The sequence below is a fragment of the Spermophilus citellus genome (assembly GCF_964194105.1).
Source record: "Spermophilus citellus genome assembly, chromosome: 2".
Lineage (NCBI taxonomy): Eukaryota > Metazoa > Chordata > Mammalia > Rodentia > Sciuridae > Spermophilus > Spermophilus citellus.
This window is the reverse complement of record NC_138183.1, coordinates 102786407-102802121: the sequence shown is the minus strand read 5'-3', so window position 1 is coordinate 102802121 and position 15715 is coordinate 102786407.

The window sequence follows — 15715 nt, the reverse complement described above, 5'->3', positions numbered from 1 at the left end:
CACGTTCTATCTCGACGTTTTGTTTCCTCTTGATGTAGCCCTAAGCAGTGACTGGCGAGAAACACTTTCATGGGAAGGGGTTGCCAATCTTCCCAAAATTACGAATCTCCAGAAATCTCAGCAAATATTTTTTCACCCAAACTGGATGATACTTTCAGGTAATGATCAGTACACTAAGGCGACTTGGTTCCCCAAATTTCGTTCTTCTATGTTGAAGCGTTCATTTCCAGTAACAGTTTGAATTTTTAGGTTTCACTCTGTTTTCTCCTATATTGATAGATGTATTTGGAACTCTAAATCCAACACGGTTTGTGCTAGCTTCTTGAAACTTGACACAACAAAGTATTTTCACGTTCTATCTCTACGTTTTGATTCCTCTTGATGTAGCCCTAAGCAGTGACTGGCGAGAAACACTTTCATGGGAAGTGGTTGCCAAGCTTCCCAAAATTACAAATCTCCAGAAATCTCAGCAAATATTTTTTCACCCAAACTGGATGATACTTTCAGGTAATGATCAGTACACTAAGGCGACTTGGTTCCCCAAATTTCGTTCTTCTATGTTGAAGCGTTCATTTCCAGTAACAGTTTGAATTTTTAGGTTTCACTCTGTTTTCTCCTATATTGATAGATGTATTTGGAACTCTAAATCCAACACGGTTTGTGCTAGCTTCTTGAAACTTGACACAACAAAGTAGTTTCACGTTCTATCTCTACGTTTTGTTTCCTCTTGATGTAGCCCTAAGCAGTGACTGGCGAGAAACACTTTCATGGGAATGGGATGCCAAGTTTCCCAAAATTTCGAATCTCCAGAAATCTCAGCAAATATTTTTTCACCCAAACTGGATGATACTTTCAGGTAATGATCAGTACACTAAGGCGACTTGGTTCCCCAAATTTCGTTCTTCTATGTTGAAGCGTTCATTTCCAGTAACAGTTTGAATTTTTAGGTTTCACTCTGTTTTCTCCTATATTGATAGATGTATTTGGAACTCTAAATCCAACACGGTTTGTGCTAGCTTCTTGAAACTTGACACAACAAAGTATTTTCACGTTCTATCTCTACATTTTGATTCCTCTTGATGTAGCCCTAAGCAGTGACTGGCGAGAAACACTTTCATGGGAAGGGGTTGCCAAGCTTCCCAAAATTACAAATCTCCAGAAATCTCAGCAAATATTTTTTCACCCAAACTGGATGATACTTTCAGGTAATGATCAGTACACTAAGGCGACTTGGTTCCCCAAATTTCGTTCTTCTATGTTGAAGCGTTCATTTCCAGTAACAGTTTGAATTTTTAGGTTTCACTCTGTTTTCTCCTATATTGATAGATGTATTTGGAACTCTAAATCCAACACGGTTTGTGCTAGCTTCTTGAAACTTGACACAACAAAGTAGTTTCACGTTCTATCTCTAAGTTTTGTTTCCTCTTGATGTAGCCCTAAGCAGTGACTGGCGATAAACACTTTCATGGGAAGGGGATGCCAAGTTTCCAAAAATTACGAATCTCCAGAAATCTCAGCAAATATTTTTTCACCCAAACTGGATGATACTTTCAGGTAATGATCAGTACACTAAGGCGACTTGGTTCCCCAAATTTCGTTCTTCTATGTTGAAGCGTTCATTTCCAGTAACAGTTTGAATTTTTAGGTTTCACTCTGTTTTCTCCTATATTGATAGATGTATTTGGAACTCTAAATCCAACACGGTTTGTGCTAGCTTCTTGAAACTTGACACAACAAAGTAGTTTCACGTTCTATCTCTATGTTTTGTTTCCTCTTGATGTAGCCCTAAGCAATGACTGGCGAGAAACACTTTCATGGGAAGGGGTTGCCAAGTTTCCCAAAATTACGAATCTCCAGAAATCTCAGCAAACATTTTTTCACCCAAACTGGATGATACTTTCAGGTAATGATCAGTACACTAAGGCGACTTGGTTCCCCAAATTTCGTTCTTCTATGTTGAAGCGTTCATTTCCAGTAATAGTTTGAATTTTTAGGTTTCACTCTGTTTTCTCCTATATTGACAGATGTATTTGGAACTCTAAATCCAACACGGTTTGTGCTAGCTACTTGAAACTTGACACAACAAAGTAGTTTCACGTTCTATCTCTACGTTTTGTTTCCTCTTGATGTAGCCCTAAGCAGTGACTGGCGAGAAACACTTTCATGGGAAGGGGTTGCCAAGCTTCCCAAAATTACGAATCTCCAGAAATCTCAGCAAATATTTTTTCACCCAAACTGGATGATACTTTCAGGTAATGATCAGTACACTAAGGCGACTTGGTTCCCCAAATTTCGTTCTTCTATGTTGAAGCGTTCATTTCCAGTAACAGTTTGAATTTTTAGGTTTCACTCTGTTTTCTCCTATATTGATAGATGTATTTGGAACTCTAAATCCAACACGGTTTGTGCTAGCTTCTTGAAACTTGACACAACAAATTAGTTTCACGTTCTATCTCGACGTTTTGTTTCCTCTTGATGTAGCCCTAAGCAGTGACTGGCGAGAAACACGTTCATGGGAAGGGGTTGCCAATCTTCCAAAAATTACGAATCTCCAGAAATCTCAGCAAATATTTTTTCACCCAAACTGGATGATACTTTCAGGTAATGATCAGTACACTAAGGCGACTTGGTTCCCCAAATTTCGTTCTTCTATGTTGAAGCGTTCATTTCCAGTAACAGTTTGAATTTTTAGGTTTCACTCTGTTTTCTCCTATATTGATAGATGTATTTGGAACTCTAAATCCAACACGGTTTGTGCTAGCTTCTTGAAACTTGACACAACAAAGTAGTTTCACGTTCTATCTCGACGTTTTGTTTCCTCTTGATGTAGCCCTAAGCAGTGACTGGCGAGAAACACTTTCATGGGAAGGGGTTGCCAAGCTTCCCAAAATTACAAATCTCCAGAAATCTCAGCAAATATTTTTTCACCCAAACTGGATGATACTTTCAGGTAATGATCAGTACACTAAGGCGACTTGGTTCCCCAAATTTCGTTCTTCTATGTTGAAGCGTTCATTTCCAGTAACAGTTTGAATTTTTAGGTTTCACTCTGTTTTCTCCTATATTGATAGATGTATTTGGAACTCTAAATCCAACACGGTTTGTGCTAGCTTCTTGAAACTTGACAGAACAAAGTAGTTTCACGTTCTATCTCTACGTTTTGTTTCCTCTTGATGTAGCCCTAAGCAGTGACTGGCGAGAAACACTTTCATCGGAAGGGGTTGCCAAGCTTCCAAAAATTAAAATCTCCAGAAATCTCAGCAAATATTTTTTCACCCAAACTGGATGATACTTTCAGGTAATGATCAGTACACTAAGGCGACTTGGTTCCCCAAATTTCGTTCTTCTATGTTGAAGCGTTCATTTCCAGTAACAGTTTGAATTTTTAGGTTTCACTCTGTTTTCTCCTATATTGATAGATGTATTTGGAACTCTAAATCCAACACGGTTTGTGCTAGCTTTTGAAACTTGACACAACAAAGTAGTTTCACGTTCTATCTCTCCATTTTGTTTCCTCTTGATGTAGCCCTAAGCAGTGACTGGCGAGAAACACTTTCATGGGAAGGGGTTGCCAAGCTTCCAAAAATTACGAATCTCCAGAAATCTCAGCAAACATTTTTTTCACCCAAACTGGATGATACTTTCAGGTAATGATCAGTACACTAAGGCGACTTGGTTCCCCAATTTACGTTCTTCTATGTTGAAGCGTTCATTTCCAGTAACAGTTTGAATTTTTAGGTTTCACTCTGTTTTCTCCTATATTGATAGATGTATTTGGAACTCTAAATCCAACACGGTTTGTGCTAGCTTCTTGAAACTTGACACAACAAAGTAGTTTCACGTTCTATCTCTACGTTTTGTTTCCTCTTGATGTAGCCCTAAGCAGTGACTGGCAAGAAACACTTTCATGGGAAGGGGTTGCCAAGCTTCCCAAAATTACAAATCTCCAGAAATCTCAGCAAATATTTTTTCACCCAAACTGGATGATACTTTCAGGTAATGATCAGTACACTAAGGCGACTTGGTTCCCCAAATTTCGTTCTTCTATGTTGAAGCGTTCATTTCCAGTAACAGTTTGAATTTTTAGGTTTCACTCTGTTTTCTCCTATATTGATAGATGTATTTGGAACTCTAAATCCAACACGGTTTGTGCTAGCTTCTTGAAACTTGACACAACAAAGTAGTTTCACGTTCTATCTCTACGTTTTGTTTCCTCTTGATGTAGCCCTAAGCAGTGACTGGCGAGAAACACTTTCATGGGAAGGGGTTGCCAAGTTTCCCAAAATTACGAATCTCCAGAAATCTCAGCAAACATTTTTTCACCCAAACTGGATGATACTTTCAGGTAATGATCAGTACCCTAAGGCGACTTGGTTCCCCAAATTTCGTTCTTCTATGTTGAAGCGTTCATTTCCAGTAACAGTTTGAATTTTTAGGTTTCACTCTGTTTTCTCCTATATTGATAGATGTATTTGGAACTCTAAATCCAACACGGTTTGTGCTAGCTTCTTGAAACTTGACACAACAAAGTAGTTTCACGTTCTATCTCTACGTTTTGTTTCCTCTTGATGTAGCCCTAAGCAGTGACTGGCGAGAAACACTTTCATGGGAAGTGGTTGCCAAGCTTCCAAAAATTACGAATCTCCAGAAATCTCAGCAAATATTTTTTCACCCAAACTGGATGATACTTTCAGGTAATGATCAGTACACTAAGGCGACTTGGTTCCCCAAATTTCGTTCTTCTATGTTGAAGCGTTCATTTCCAGTAACAGTTTGAATTTTTAGGTTTCACTCTGTTTTCTCCTATATTGATAGATGTATTTGGAACTCTAAATCCAACACGGTTTGTGCTAGCTTCTTGAAACTTGACACAACAAAGTAGTTTCACGTTCTATCTCTAGGTTTTGATTCCTCTTGATGTAGCCCTAAGCAGTGACTGGCGAGAAACACTTTCATGGGAAGGGGTTGCCAAGCTTCCCAAAATTACAAATCTCCAGAAATCTCAGCAAATATTTTTTCACCCAAACTGGATGATACTTTCAGGTAATGATCAGTACACTAAGGCGACTTGGTTCCCCAAATTTCGTTCTTCTATGTTGAAGCGTTCATTTCCAGTAACAGTTTGAATTTTTAGGTTTCACTCTGTTTTCTCCTATATTGATAGATGTATTTGGAACTCTAAATCCAACACGGTTTGTGCTAGCTTCTTGAAACTTGACACAACAAAGTAGTTTCACGTTCTATCTCTACGTTTTGTTTCCTCTTGATGTAGCCCTAAGCAGTGACTGGCGAGAAACACTTTCATGGGAAGGGGTTGCCAAGTTTCCCAAAATTACGAATCTCCAGAAATCTCAGCAAACATTTTTTCACCCAAACTGGATGATACTTTCAGGTAATGATCAGTACACTAAGGCGACTTGGTTCCCCAAATTTCGTTCTTCTATGTTGAAGCGTTCATTTCCAGTAACAGTTTGAATTTTTAGGTTTCACTCTGTTTTCTCCTATATTGATAGATGTATTTGGAACTCTAAATCCAACACGGTTTGTGCTAGCTTCTTGAAACTTGACACAACAAAGTAGTTTCACGTTCTATCTCTACGTTTTGTTTCCTCTTGTTGTAGCCCTAAGCAGTGACTGGCGAGAAACACTTTCATGGGAAGGGGTTGCCAAGTTTCCCAAAATTACGAATCTCCAGAAATCTCAGCAAACATTTTTTCACCCAAACTGGATGATACTTTCAGGTAATGATCAGTACACTAAGGCGACTTGGTTCCCCAAATTTCGTTCTTCTATGTTGAAGCGTTCATTTCCAGTAACAGTTTGAATTTTTAGGTTTCACTCTGTTTTCTCCTATATTGATAGATGTATTTGGAACTCTAAATCCAACACGGTTTGTGCTAGCTTCTTGAAACTTGACACAACAAAGTAGTTTCACGTTCTATCTCTACGTTTTGTTTCCTCTTGATGTAGCCCTAAGCAGTGACTGGCGAGAAACACTTTCATCGGAAGGGGTTGCCAAGCTTCCAAAAATTAAAATCTCCAGAAATCTCAGCAAATATTTTTTCACCCAAACTGGATGATACTTTCAGGTAATGATCAGTACACTAAGGCGACTTGGTTCCCCAAATTTCGTTCTTCTATGTTGAAGCGTTCATTTCCAGTAACAGTTTGAATTTTTAGGTTTCACTCTGTTTTCTCCTATATTGATAGATGTATTTGGAACTCTAAATCCAACACGGTTTGTGCTAGCTTCTTGAAACTTGACACAACAAAGTAGTTTCACGTTCTATCTCTCCATTTTGTTTTCTCTTGATGTAGCCCTAAGCAGTGACTGGCGAGAAACACTTTCATGGGAAGGGGTTGCCAAGCTTCCAAAAATTACGAATCTCCAGAAATCTCAGCAAACATTTTTTTTCACCCAAACTGGATGATACTTTCAGGTAATGATCAGTACACTAAGGCGACTTGGTTCCCCAATTTACGTTCTTCTATGTTGAAGCGTTCATTTCCAGTAACAGTTTGAATTTTTAGGTTTCACTCTGTTTTCTCCTATATTGATAGATGTATTTGGAACTCTAAATCCAACACGGTTTGTGCTAGCTTCTTGAAACTTGACACAACAAAGTAGTTTCACGTTCTATCTCTACGTTTTGTTTCCTCTTGTTGTAGCCCTAAGCAGTGACTGGCGAGAAACACTTTCATGGGAAGGGGTTGCCAAGTTTCCCAAAATTACGAATCTCCAGAAATCTCAGCAAACATTTTTTCACCCAAACTGGATGATACTTTCAGGTAATGATCAGTACACTAAGGCGACTTGGTTCCCCAAATTTCGTTCTTCTATGTTGAAGCGTTCATTTCCAGTAACAGTTTGAATTTTTAGGTTTCACTCTGTTTTCTCCTATATTGATAGATGTATTTGGAAATCTAAATCCAACACGGTTTGTGCTAGCTTCTTGAAACTTGACACAACAAAGTAGTTTCACGTTCTATCTCTACGTTTTGTTTCCTCTTGATGTAGCCCTAAGCAGTGACTGGCGAGAAACACTTTCATCGGAAGGGGTTGCCAAGCTTCCAAAAATTAAAATCTCCAGAAATCTCAGCAAATATTTTTTCACCCAAACTGGATGATACTTTCAGGTAATGATCAGTACACTAAGGCGACTTGGTTCCCCAAATTTCGTTCTTCTATGTTGAAGCGTTCATTTCCAGTAACAGTTTGAATTTTTAGGTTTCACTCTGTTTTCTCCTATATTGATAGATGTATTTGGAACTCTAAATCCAACACGGTTTGTGCTAGCTTTTGAAACTTGACACAACAAAGTAGTTTCAGTTCTATCTCTCCATTTTGTTTCCTCTTGATGTAGCCCTAAGCAGTGACTGGCGAGAAACACTTTCATGGGAAGGGGTTGCCAAGCTTCCAAAAATTACGAATCTCCAGAAATCTCAGCAAACATTTTTTTCACCCAAACTGGATGATACTTTCAGGTAATGATCAGTACACTAAGGCGACTTGGTTCCCCAATTTACGTTCTTCTATGTTGAAGCGTTCATTTCCAGTAACAGTTTGAATTTTTAGGTTTCACTCTGTTTTCTCCTATATTGATAGATGTATTTGGAACTCTAAATCCAACACGGTTTGTGCTAGCTTCTTGAAACTTGACACAACAAAGTAGTTTCACGTTCTATCTCTACGTTTTGTTTCCTCTTGATGTAGCCCTAAGCAGTGACTGGCAAGAAACACTTTCATGGGAAGGGGTTGCCAAGCTTCCCAAAATTACAAATCTCCAGAAATCTCAGCAAATATTTTTTCACCCAAACTGGATGATACTTTCAGGTAATGATCAGTACACTAAGGCGACTTGGTTCCCCAAATTTCGTTCTTCTATGTTGAAGCGTTCATTTCCAGTAACAGTTTGAATTTTTAGGTTTCACTCTGTTTTCTCCTATATTGATAGATGTATTTGGAACTCTAAATCCAACACGGTTTGTGCTAGCTTCTTGAAACTTGACACAACAAAGTAGTTTCACGTTCTATCTCTACGTTTTGTTTCCTCTTGATGTAGCCCTAAGCAGTGACTGGCGAGAAACACTTTCATGGGAAGGGGTTGCCAAGCTTCCCAAAATTACGAATCTCCAGAAATCTCAGCAAATATTTTTTCACCCAAACTGGATGATACTTTCAGGTAATGATCAGTACACTAAGGCGACTTGGTTCCCCAAATTTCGTTCTTCTATGTTGAAGCGTTCATTTCCAGTAACAGTTTGAATTTTTAGGTTTCACTCTGTTTTCTCCTATATTGATAGATGTATTTGGAACTCTAAATCCAACACGGTTTGTGCTAGCTTCTTGAAACTTGACACAACAAAGTATTTTCACGTTCTATCTCTACATTTTGATTCCTCTTGATGTAGCCCTAAGCAGTGACTGGCGAGAAACACTTTCATGGGAAGGGGTTGCCAAGCTTCCCAAAATTACAAATCTCCAGAAATCTCAGCAAATATTTTTTCACCCAAACTGGATGATACTTTCAGGTAATGATCAGTACACTAAGGCGACTTGGTTCCCCAAATTTCGTTCTTCTATGTTGAAGCGTTCATTTCCAGTAACAGTTTGAATTTTTAGGTTTCACTCTGTTTTCTCCTATATTGATAGATGTATTTGGAACTCTAAATCCAACACGGTTTGTGCTAGCTTCTTGAAACTTGACACAACAAAGTAGTTTCACGTTCTATCTCTACGTTTTGTTTCCTCTTGATGTAGCCCTAAGCAGTGACTGGCGAGAAACACTTTCATGGGAAGGGGTTGCCAAGTTTCCCAAAATTACGAATCTCCAGAAATCTCAGCAAACATTTTTTCACCCAAACTGGATGATACTTTCAGGTAATGATCAGTACACTAAGGCGACTTGGTTCCCCAAATTTCGTTCTTCTATGTTGAAGCGTTCATTTCCAGTAACAGTTTGAATTTTTAGGTTTCACTCTGTTTTCTCCTATATTGATAGATGTATTTGGAACTCTAAATCCAACACGGTTTGTGCTAGCTTCTTGAAACTTGACACAACAAAGTAGTTTCACGTTCTATCTCGACGTTTTGTTTCCTCTTGATGTAGCCCTAAGCAGTGACTGGCGAGAAACACTTTCATGGGAAGGGGTTGCCAAGCTTCCCAAAATTACAAATCTCCAGAAATCTCAGCAAATATTTTTTCACCCAAACTGGATGATACTTTCAGGTAATGATCAGTACACTAAGGCGACTTGGTTCCCCAAATTTCGTTCTTCTATGTTGAAGCGTTCATTTCCAGTAACAGTTTGAATTTTTAGGTTTCACTCTGTTTTCTCCTATATTGATAGATGTATTTGGAACTCTAAATCCAACACGGTTTGTGCTAGCTTCTTGAAACTTGACAGAACAAAGTAGTTTCACGTTCTATCTCTACGTTTTGTTTCCTCTTGATGTAGCCCTAAGCAGTGACTGGCGAGAAACACTTTCATCGGAAGGGGTTGCCAAGCTTCCAAAAATTAAAATCTCCAGAAATCTCAGCAAATATTTTTTCACCCAAACTGGATGATACTTTCAGGTAATGATCAGTACACTAAGGCGACTTGGTTCCCCAAATTTCGTTCTTCTATGTTGAAGCGTTCATTTCCAGTAACAGTTTGAATTTTTAGGTTTCACTCTGTTTTCTCCTATATTGATAGATGTATTTGGAACTCTAAATCCAACACGGTTTGTGCTAGCTTTTGAAACTTGACACAACAAAGTAGTTTCACGTTCTATCTCTCCATTTTGTTTCCTCTTGATGTAGCCCTAAGCAGTGACTGGCGAGAAACACTTTCATGGGAAGGGGTTGCCAAGCTTCCAAAAATTACGAATCTCCAGAAATCTCAGCAAACATTTTTTTCACCCAAACTGGATGATACTTTCAGGTAATGATCAGTACACTAAGGCGACTTGGTTCCCCAATTTACGTTCTTCTATGTTGAAGCGTTCATTTCCAGTAACAGTTTGAATTTTTAGGTTTCACTCTGTTTTCTCCTATATTGATAGATGTATTTGGAACTCTAAATCCAACACGGTTTGTGCTAGCTTCTTGAAACTTGACACAACAAAGTAGTTTCACGTTCTATCTCTACGTTTTGTTTCCTCTTGATGTAGCCCTAAGCAGTGACTGGCAAGAAACACTTTCATGGGAAGGGGTTGCCAAGCTTCCCAAAATTACAAATCTCCAGAAATCTCAGCAAATATTTTTTCACCCAAACTGGATGATACTTTCAGGTAATGATCAGTACACTAAGGCGACTTGGTTCCCCAAATTTCGTTCTTCTATGTTGAAGCGTTCATTTCCAGTAACAGTTTGAATTTTTAGGTTTCACTCTGTTTTCTCCTATATTGATAGATGTATTTGGAACTCTAAATCCAACACGGTTTGTGCTAGCTTCTTGAAACTTGACACAACAAAGTAGTTTCACGTTCTATCTCTACGTTTTGTTTCCTCTTGATGTAGCCCTAAGCAGTGACTGGCGAGAAACACTTTCATGGGAAGGGGTTGCCAAGTTTCCCAAAATTACGAATCTCCAGAAATCTCAGCAAACATTTTTTCACCCAAACTGGATGATACTTTCAGGTAATGATCAGTACACTAAGGCGACTTGGTTCCCCAAATTTCGTTCTTCTATGTTGAAGCGTTCATTTCCAGTAACAGTTTGAATTTTTAGGTTTCACTCTGTTTTCTCCTATATTGATAGATGTATTTGGAACTCTAAATCCAACACGGTTTGTGCTAGCTTCTTGAAACTTGACACAACAAAGTAGTTTCACGTTCTATCTCTACGTTTTGTTTCCTCTTGATGTAGCCCTAAGCAGTGACTGGCGAGAAACACTTTCATGGGAAGGGGTTGCCAAGCTTCCAAAAATTACGAATCTCCAGAAATCTCAGCAAATATTTTTTCACCCAAACTGGATGATACTTTCAGGTAATGATCAGTACACTAAGGCGACTTGGTTCCCCAAATTTCGTTCTTCTATGTTGAAGCGTTCATTTCCAGTAACAGTTTGAATTTTTAGGTTTCACTCTGTTTTCTCCTATATTGATAGATGTATTTGGAACTCTAAATCCAACACGGTTTGTGCTAGCTTCTTGAAACTTGACACAACAAAGTAGTTTCACGTTCTATCTCTAGGTTTTGATTCCTCTTGATGTAGCCCTAAGCAGTGACTGGCGAGAAACACTTTCATGGGAAGGGGTTGCCAAGCTTCCCAAAATTACAAATCTCCAGAAATCTCAGCAAATATTTTTTCACCCAAACTGGATGATACTTTCAGGTAATGATCAGTACACTAAGGCGACTTGGTTCCCCAAATTTCGTTCTTCTATGTTGAAGCGTTCATTTCCAGTAACAGTTTGAATTTTTAGGTTTCACTCTGTTTTCTCCTATATTGATAGATGTATTTGGAACTCTAAATCCAACACGGTTTGTGCTAGCTTCTTGAAACTTGACACAACAAAGTAGTTTCACGTTCTATCTCTACGTTTTGTTTCCTCTTGATGTAGCCCTAAGCAGTGACTGGCGAGAAACACTTTCATGGGAAGGGGTTGCCAAGTTTCCCAAAATTACGAATCTCCAGAAATCTCAGCAAACATTTTTTCACCCAAACTGGATGATACTTTCAGGTAATGATCAGTACACTAAGGCGACTTGGTTCCCCAAATTTCGTTCTTCTATGTTGAAGCGTTCATTTCCAGTAACAGTTTGAATTTTTAGGTTTCACTCTGTTTTCTCCTATATTGATAGATGTATTTGGAACTCTAAATCCAACACGGTTTGTGCTAGCTTCTTGAAACTTGACACAACAAAGTAGTTTCACGTTCTATCTCTACGTTTTGTTTCCTCTTGTTGTAGCCCTAAGCAGTGACTGGCGAGAAACACTTTCATGGGAAGGGGTTGCCAAGTTTCCCAAAATTACGAATCTCCAGAAATCTCAGCAAACATTTTTTCACCCAAACTGGATGATACTTTCAGGTAATGATCAGTACACTAAGGCGACTTGGTTCCCCAAATTTCGTTCTTCTATGTTGAAGCGTTCATTTCCAGTAACAGTTTGAATTTTTAGGTTTCACTCTGTTTTCTCCTATATTGATAGATGTATTTGGAAATCTAAATCCAACACGGTTTGTGCTAGCTTCTTGAAACTTGACACAACAAAGTAGTTTCACGTTCTATCTCTACGTTTTGTTTCCTCTTGATGTAGCCCTAAGCAGTGACTGGCGAGAAACACTTTCATCGGAAGGGGTTGCCAAGCTTCCAAAAATTAAAATCTCCAGAAATCTCAGCAAATATTTTTTCACCCAAACTGGATGATACTTTCAGGTAATGATCAGTACACTAAGGCGACTTGGTTCCCCAAATTTCGTTCTTCTATGTTGAAGCGTTCATTTCCAGTAACAGTTTGAATTTTTAGGTTTCACTCTGTTTTCTCCTATATTGATAGATGTATTTGGAACTCTAAATCCAACACGGTTTGTGCTAGCTTCTTGAAACTTGACACAACAAAGTAGTTTCACGTTCTATCTCTCCATTTTGTTTTCTCTTGATGTAGCCCTAAGCAGTGACTGGCGAGAAACACTTTCATGGGAAGGGGTTGCCAAGCTTCCAAAAATTACGAATCTCCAGAAATCTCAGCAAACATTTTTTTTCACCCAAACTGGATGATACTTTCAGGTAATGATCAGTACACTAAGGCGACTTGGTTCCCCAATTTACGTTCTTCTATGTTGAAGCGTTCATTTCCAGTAACAGTTTGAATTTTTAGGTTTCACTCTGTTTTCTCCTATATTGATAGATGTATTTGGAACTCTAAATCCAACACGGTTTGTGCTAGCTTCTTGAAACTTGACACAACAAAGTAGTTTCACGTTCTATCTCTACGTTTTGTTTCCTCTTGTTGTAGCCCTAAGCAGTGACTGGCGAGAAACACTTTCATGGGAAGGGGTTGCCAAGTTTCCCAAAATTACGAATCTCCAGAAATCTCAGCAAACATTTTTTCACCCAAACTGGATGATACTTTCAGGTAATGATCAGTACACTAAGGCGACTTGGTTCCCCAAATTTCGTTCTTCTATGTTGAAGCGTTCATTTCCAGTAACAGTTTGAATTTTTAGGTTTCACTCTGTTTTCTCCTATATTGATAGATGTATTTGGAAATCTAAATCCAACACGGTTTGTGCTAGCTTCTTGAAACTTGACACAACAAAGTAGTTTCACGTTCTATCTCTACGTTTTGTTTCCTCTTGATGTAGCCCTAAGCAGTGACTGGCGAGAAACACTTTCATCGGAAGGGGTTGCCAAGCTTCCAAAAATTAAAATCTCCAGAAATCTCAGCAAATATTTTTTCACCCAAACTGGATGATACTTTCAGGTAATGATCAGTACACTAAGGCGACTTGGTTCCCCAAATTTCGTTCTTCTATGTTGAAGCGTTCATTTCCAGTAACAGTTTGAATTTTTAGGTTTCACTCTGTTTTCTCCTATATTGATAGATGTATTTGGAACTCTAAATCCAACACGGTTTGTGCTAGCTTTTGAAACTTGACACAACAAAGTAGTTTCACGTTCTATCTCTCCATTTTGTTTCCTCTTGATGTAGCCCTAAGCAGTGACTGGCGAGAAACACTTTCATGGGAAGGGGTTGCCAAGCTTCCAAAAATTACGAATCTCCAGAAATCTCAGCAAACATTTTTTTCACCCAAACTGGATGATACTTTCAGGTAATGATCAGTACACTAAGGCGACTTGGTTCCCCAATTTACGTTCTTCTATGTTGAAGCGTTCATTTCCAGTAACAGTTTGAATTTTTAGGTTTCACTCTGTTTTCTCCTATATTGATAGATGTATTTGGAACTCTAAATCCAACACGGTTTGTGCTAGCTTCTTGAAACTTGACACAACAAAGTAGTTTCACGTTCTATCTCTACGTTTTGTTTCCTCTTGATGTAGCCCTAAGCAGTGACTGGCAAGAAACACTTTCATGGGAAGGGGTTGCCAAGCTTCCCAAAATTACAAATCTCCAGAAATCTCAGCAAATATTTTTTCACCCAAACTGGATGATACTTTCAGGTAATGATCAGTACACTAAGGCGACTTGGTTCCCCAAATTTCGTTCTTCTATGTTGAAGCGTTCATTTCCAGTAACAGTTTGAATTTTTAGGTTTCACTCTGTTTTCTCCTATATTGATAGATGTATTTGGAACTCTAAATCCAACACGGTTTGTGCTAGCTTCTTGAAACTTGACACAACAAAGTAGTTTCACGTTCTATCTCTACGTTTTGTTTCCTCTTGATGTAGCCCTAAGCAGTGACTGGCGAGAAACACTTTCATGGGAAGGGGTTGCCAAGTTTCCCAAAATTACGAATCTCCAGAAATCTCAGCAAACATTTTTTCACCCAAACTGGATGATACTTTCAGGTAATGATCAGTACACTAAGGCGACTTGGTTCCCCAAATTTCGTTCTTCTATGTTGAAGCGTTCATTTCCAGTAACAGTTTGAATTTTTAGGTTTCACTCTGTTTTCTCCTATATTGATAGATGTATTTGGAACTCTAAATCCAACACGGTTTGTGCTAGCTTCTTGAAACTTGACACAACAAAGTAGTTTCACGTTCTATCTCTACGTTTTGTTTCCTCTTGTTGTAGCCCTAAGCAGTGACTGGCGAGAAACACTTTCATGGGAAGGGGTTGCCAAGTTTCTCAAAATTACGAATCTCCAGAAATCTCAGCAAACATTTTTTCACCCAAACTGGATGATACATTCAGGTAATGATCAGTACACTAAGGCGACTTGGTTCCCCAAATTTCGTTCTTCTATGTTGAAGCGTTCATTTCCAGTAACAGTTTGAATTTTTAGGTTTCACTCTGTTTTCTCCTATATTGATAGATGTATTTGGAAATCTAAATCCAACACGGTTTGTGCTAGCTTCTTGAAACTTGACACAACAAAGTAGTTTCACGTTCTATCTCTACGTTTTGTTTCCTCTTGATGTAGCCCTAAGCAGTGACTGGCGAGAAACACTTTCATCGGAAAGGGTTGCCAAGCTTCCAAAAATTAAAATCTCCAGAAATCTCAGCAAATATTTTTTCACCCAAACTGGATGATACTTTCAGGTAATGATCAGTACACTAAGGCGACTTGGTTCCCCAAATTTCGTTCTTCTATGTTGAAGCGTTCATTTCCAGTAACAGTTTGAATTTTTAGGTTTCACTCTGTTTTCTCCTATATTGATAGATGTATTTGGAACTCTAAATCCAACACGGTTTGTGCTAGCTTTTGAAACTTGACACAACAAAGTAGTTTCACGTTCTATCTCTCCATTTTGTTTCCTCTTGATGTAGCCCTAAGCAGTGACTGGCGAGAAACACTTTCATGGGAAGGGGTTGCCAAGCTTCCAAAAATTACGAATCTCCAGAAATCTCAGCAAACATTTTTTTCACCCAAACTGGATGATACTTTCAGGTAATGATCAGTACACTAAGGCGACTTGGTTCCCCAATTTACGTTCTTCTATGTTGAAGCGTTCATTTCCAGTAACAGTTTGAATTTTTAGGTTTCACTCTGTTTTCTCCTATATTGATAGATGTATTTGGAACTCTAAATCCAACACGGTTTGTGCTAGCTTCTTGAAACTTGACACAACAAAGTAGTTTCACGTTCTATCTCT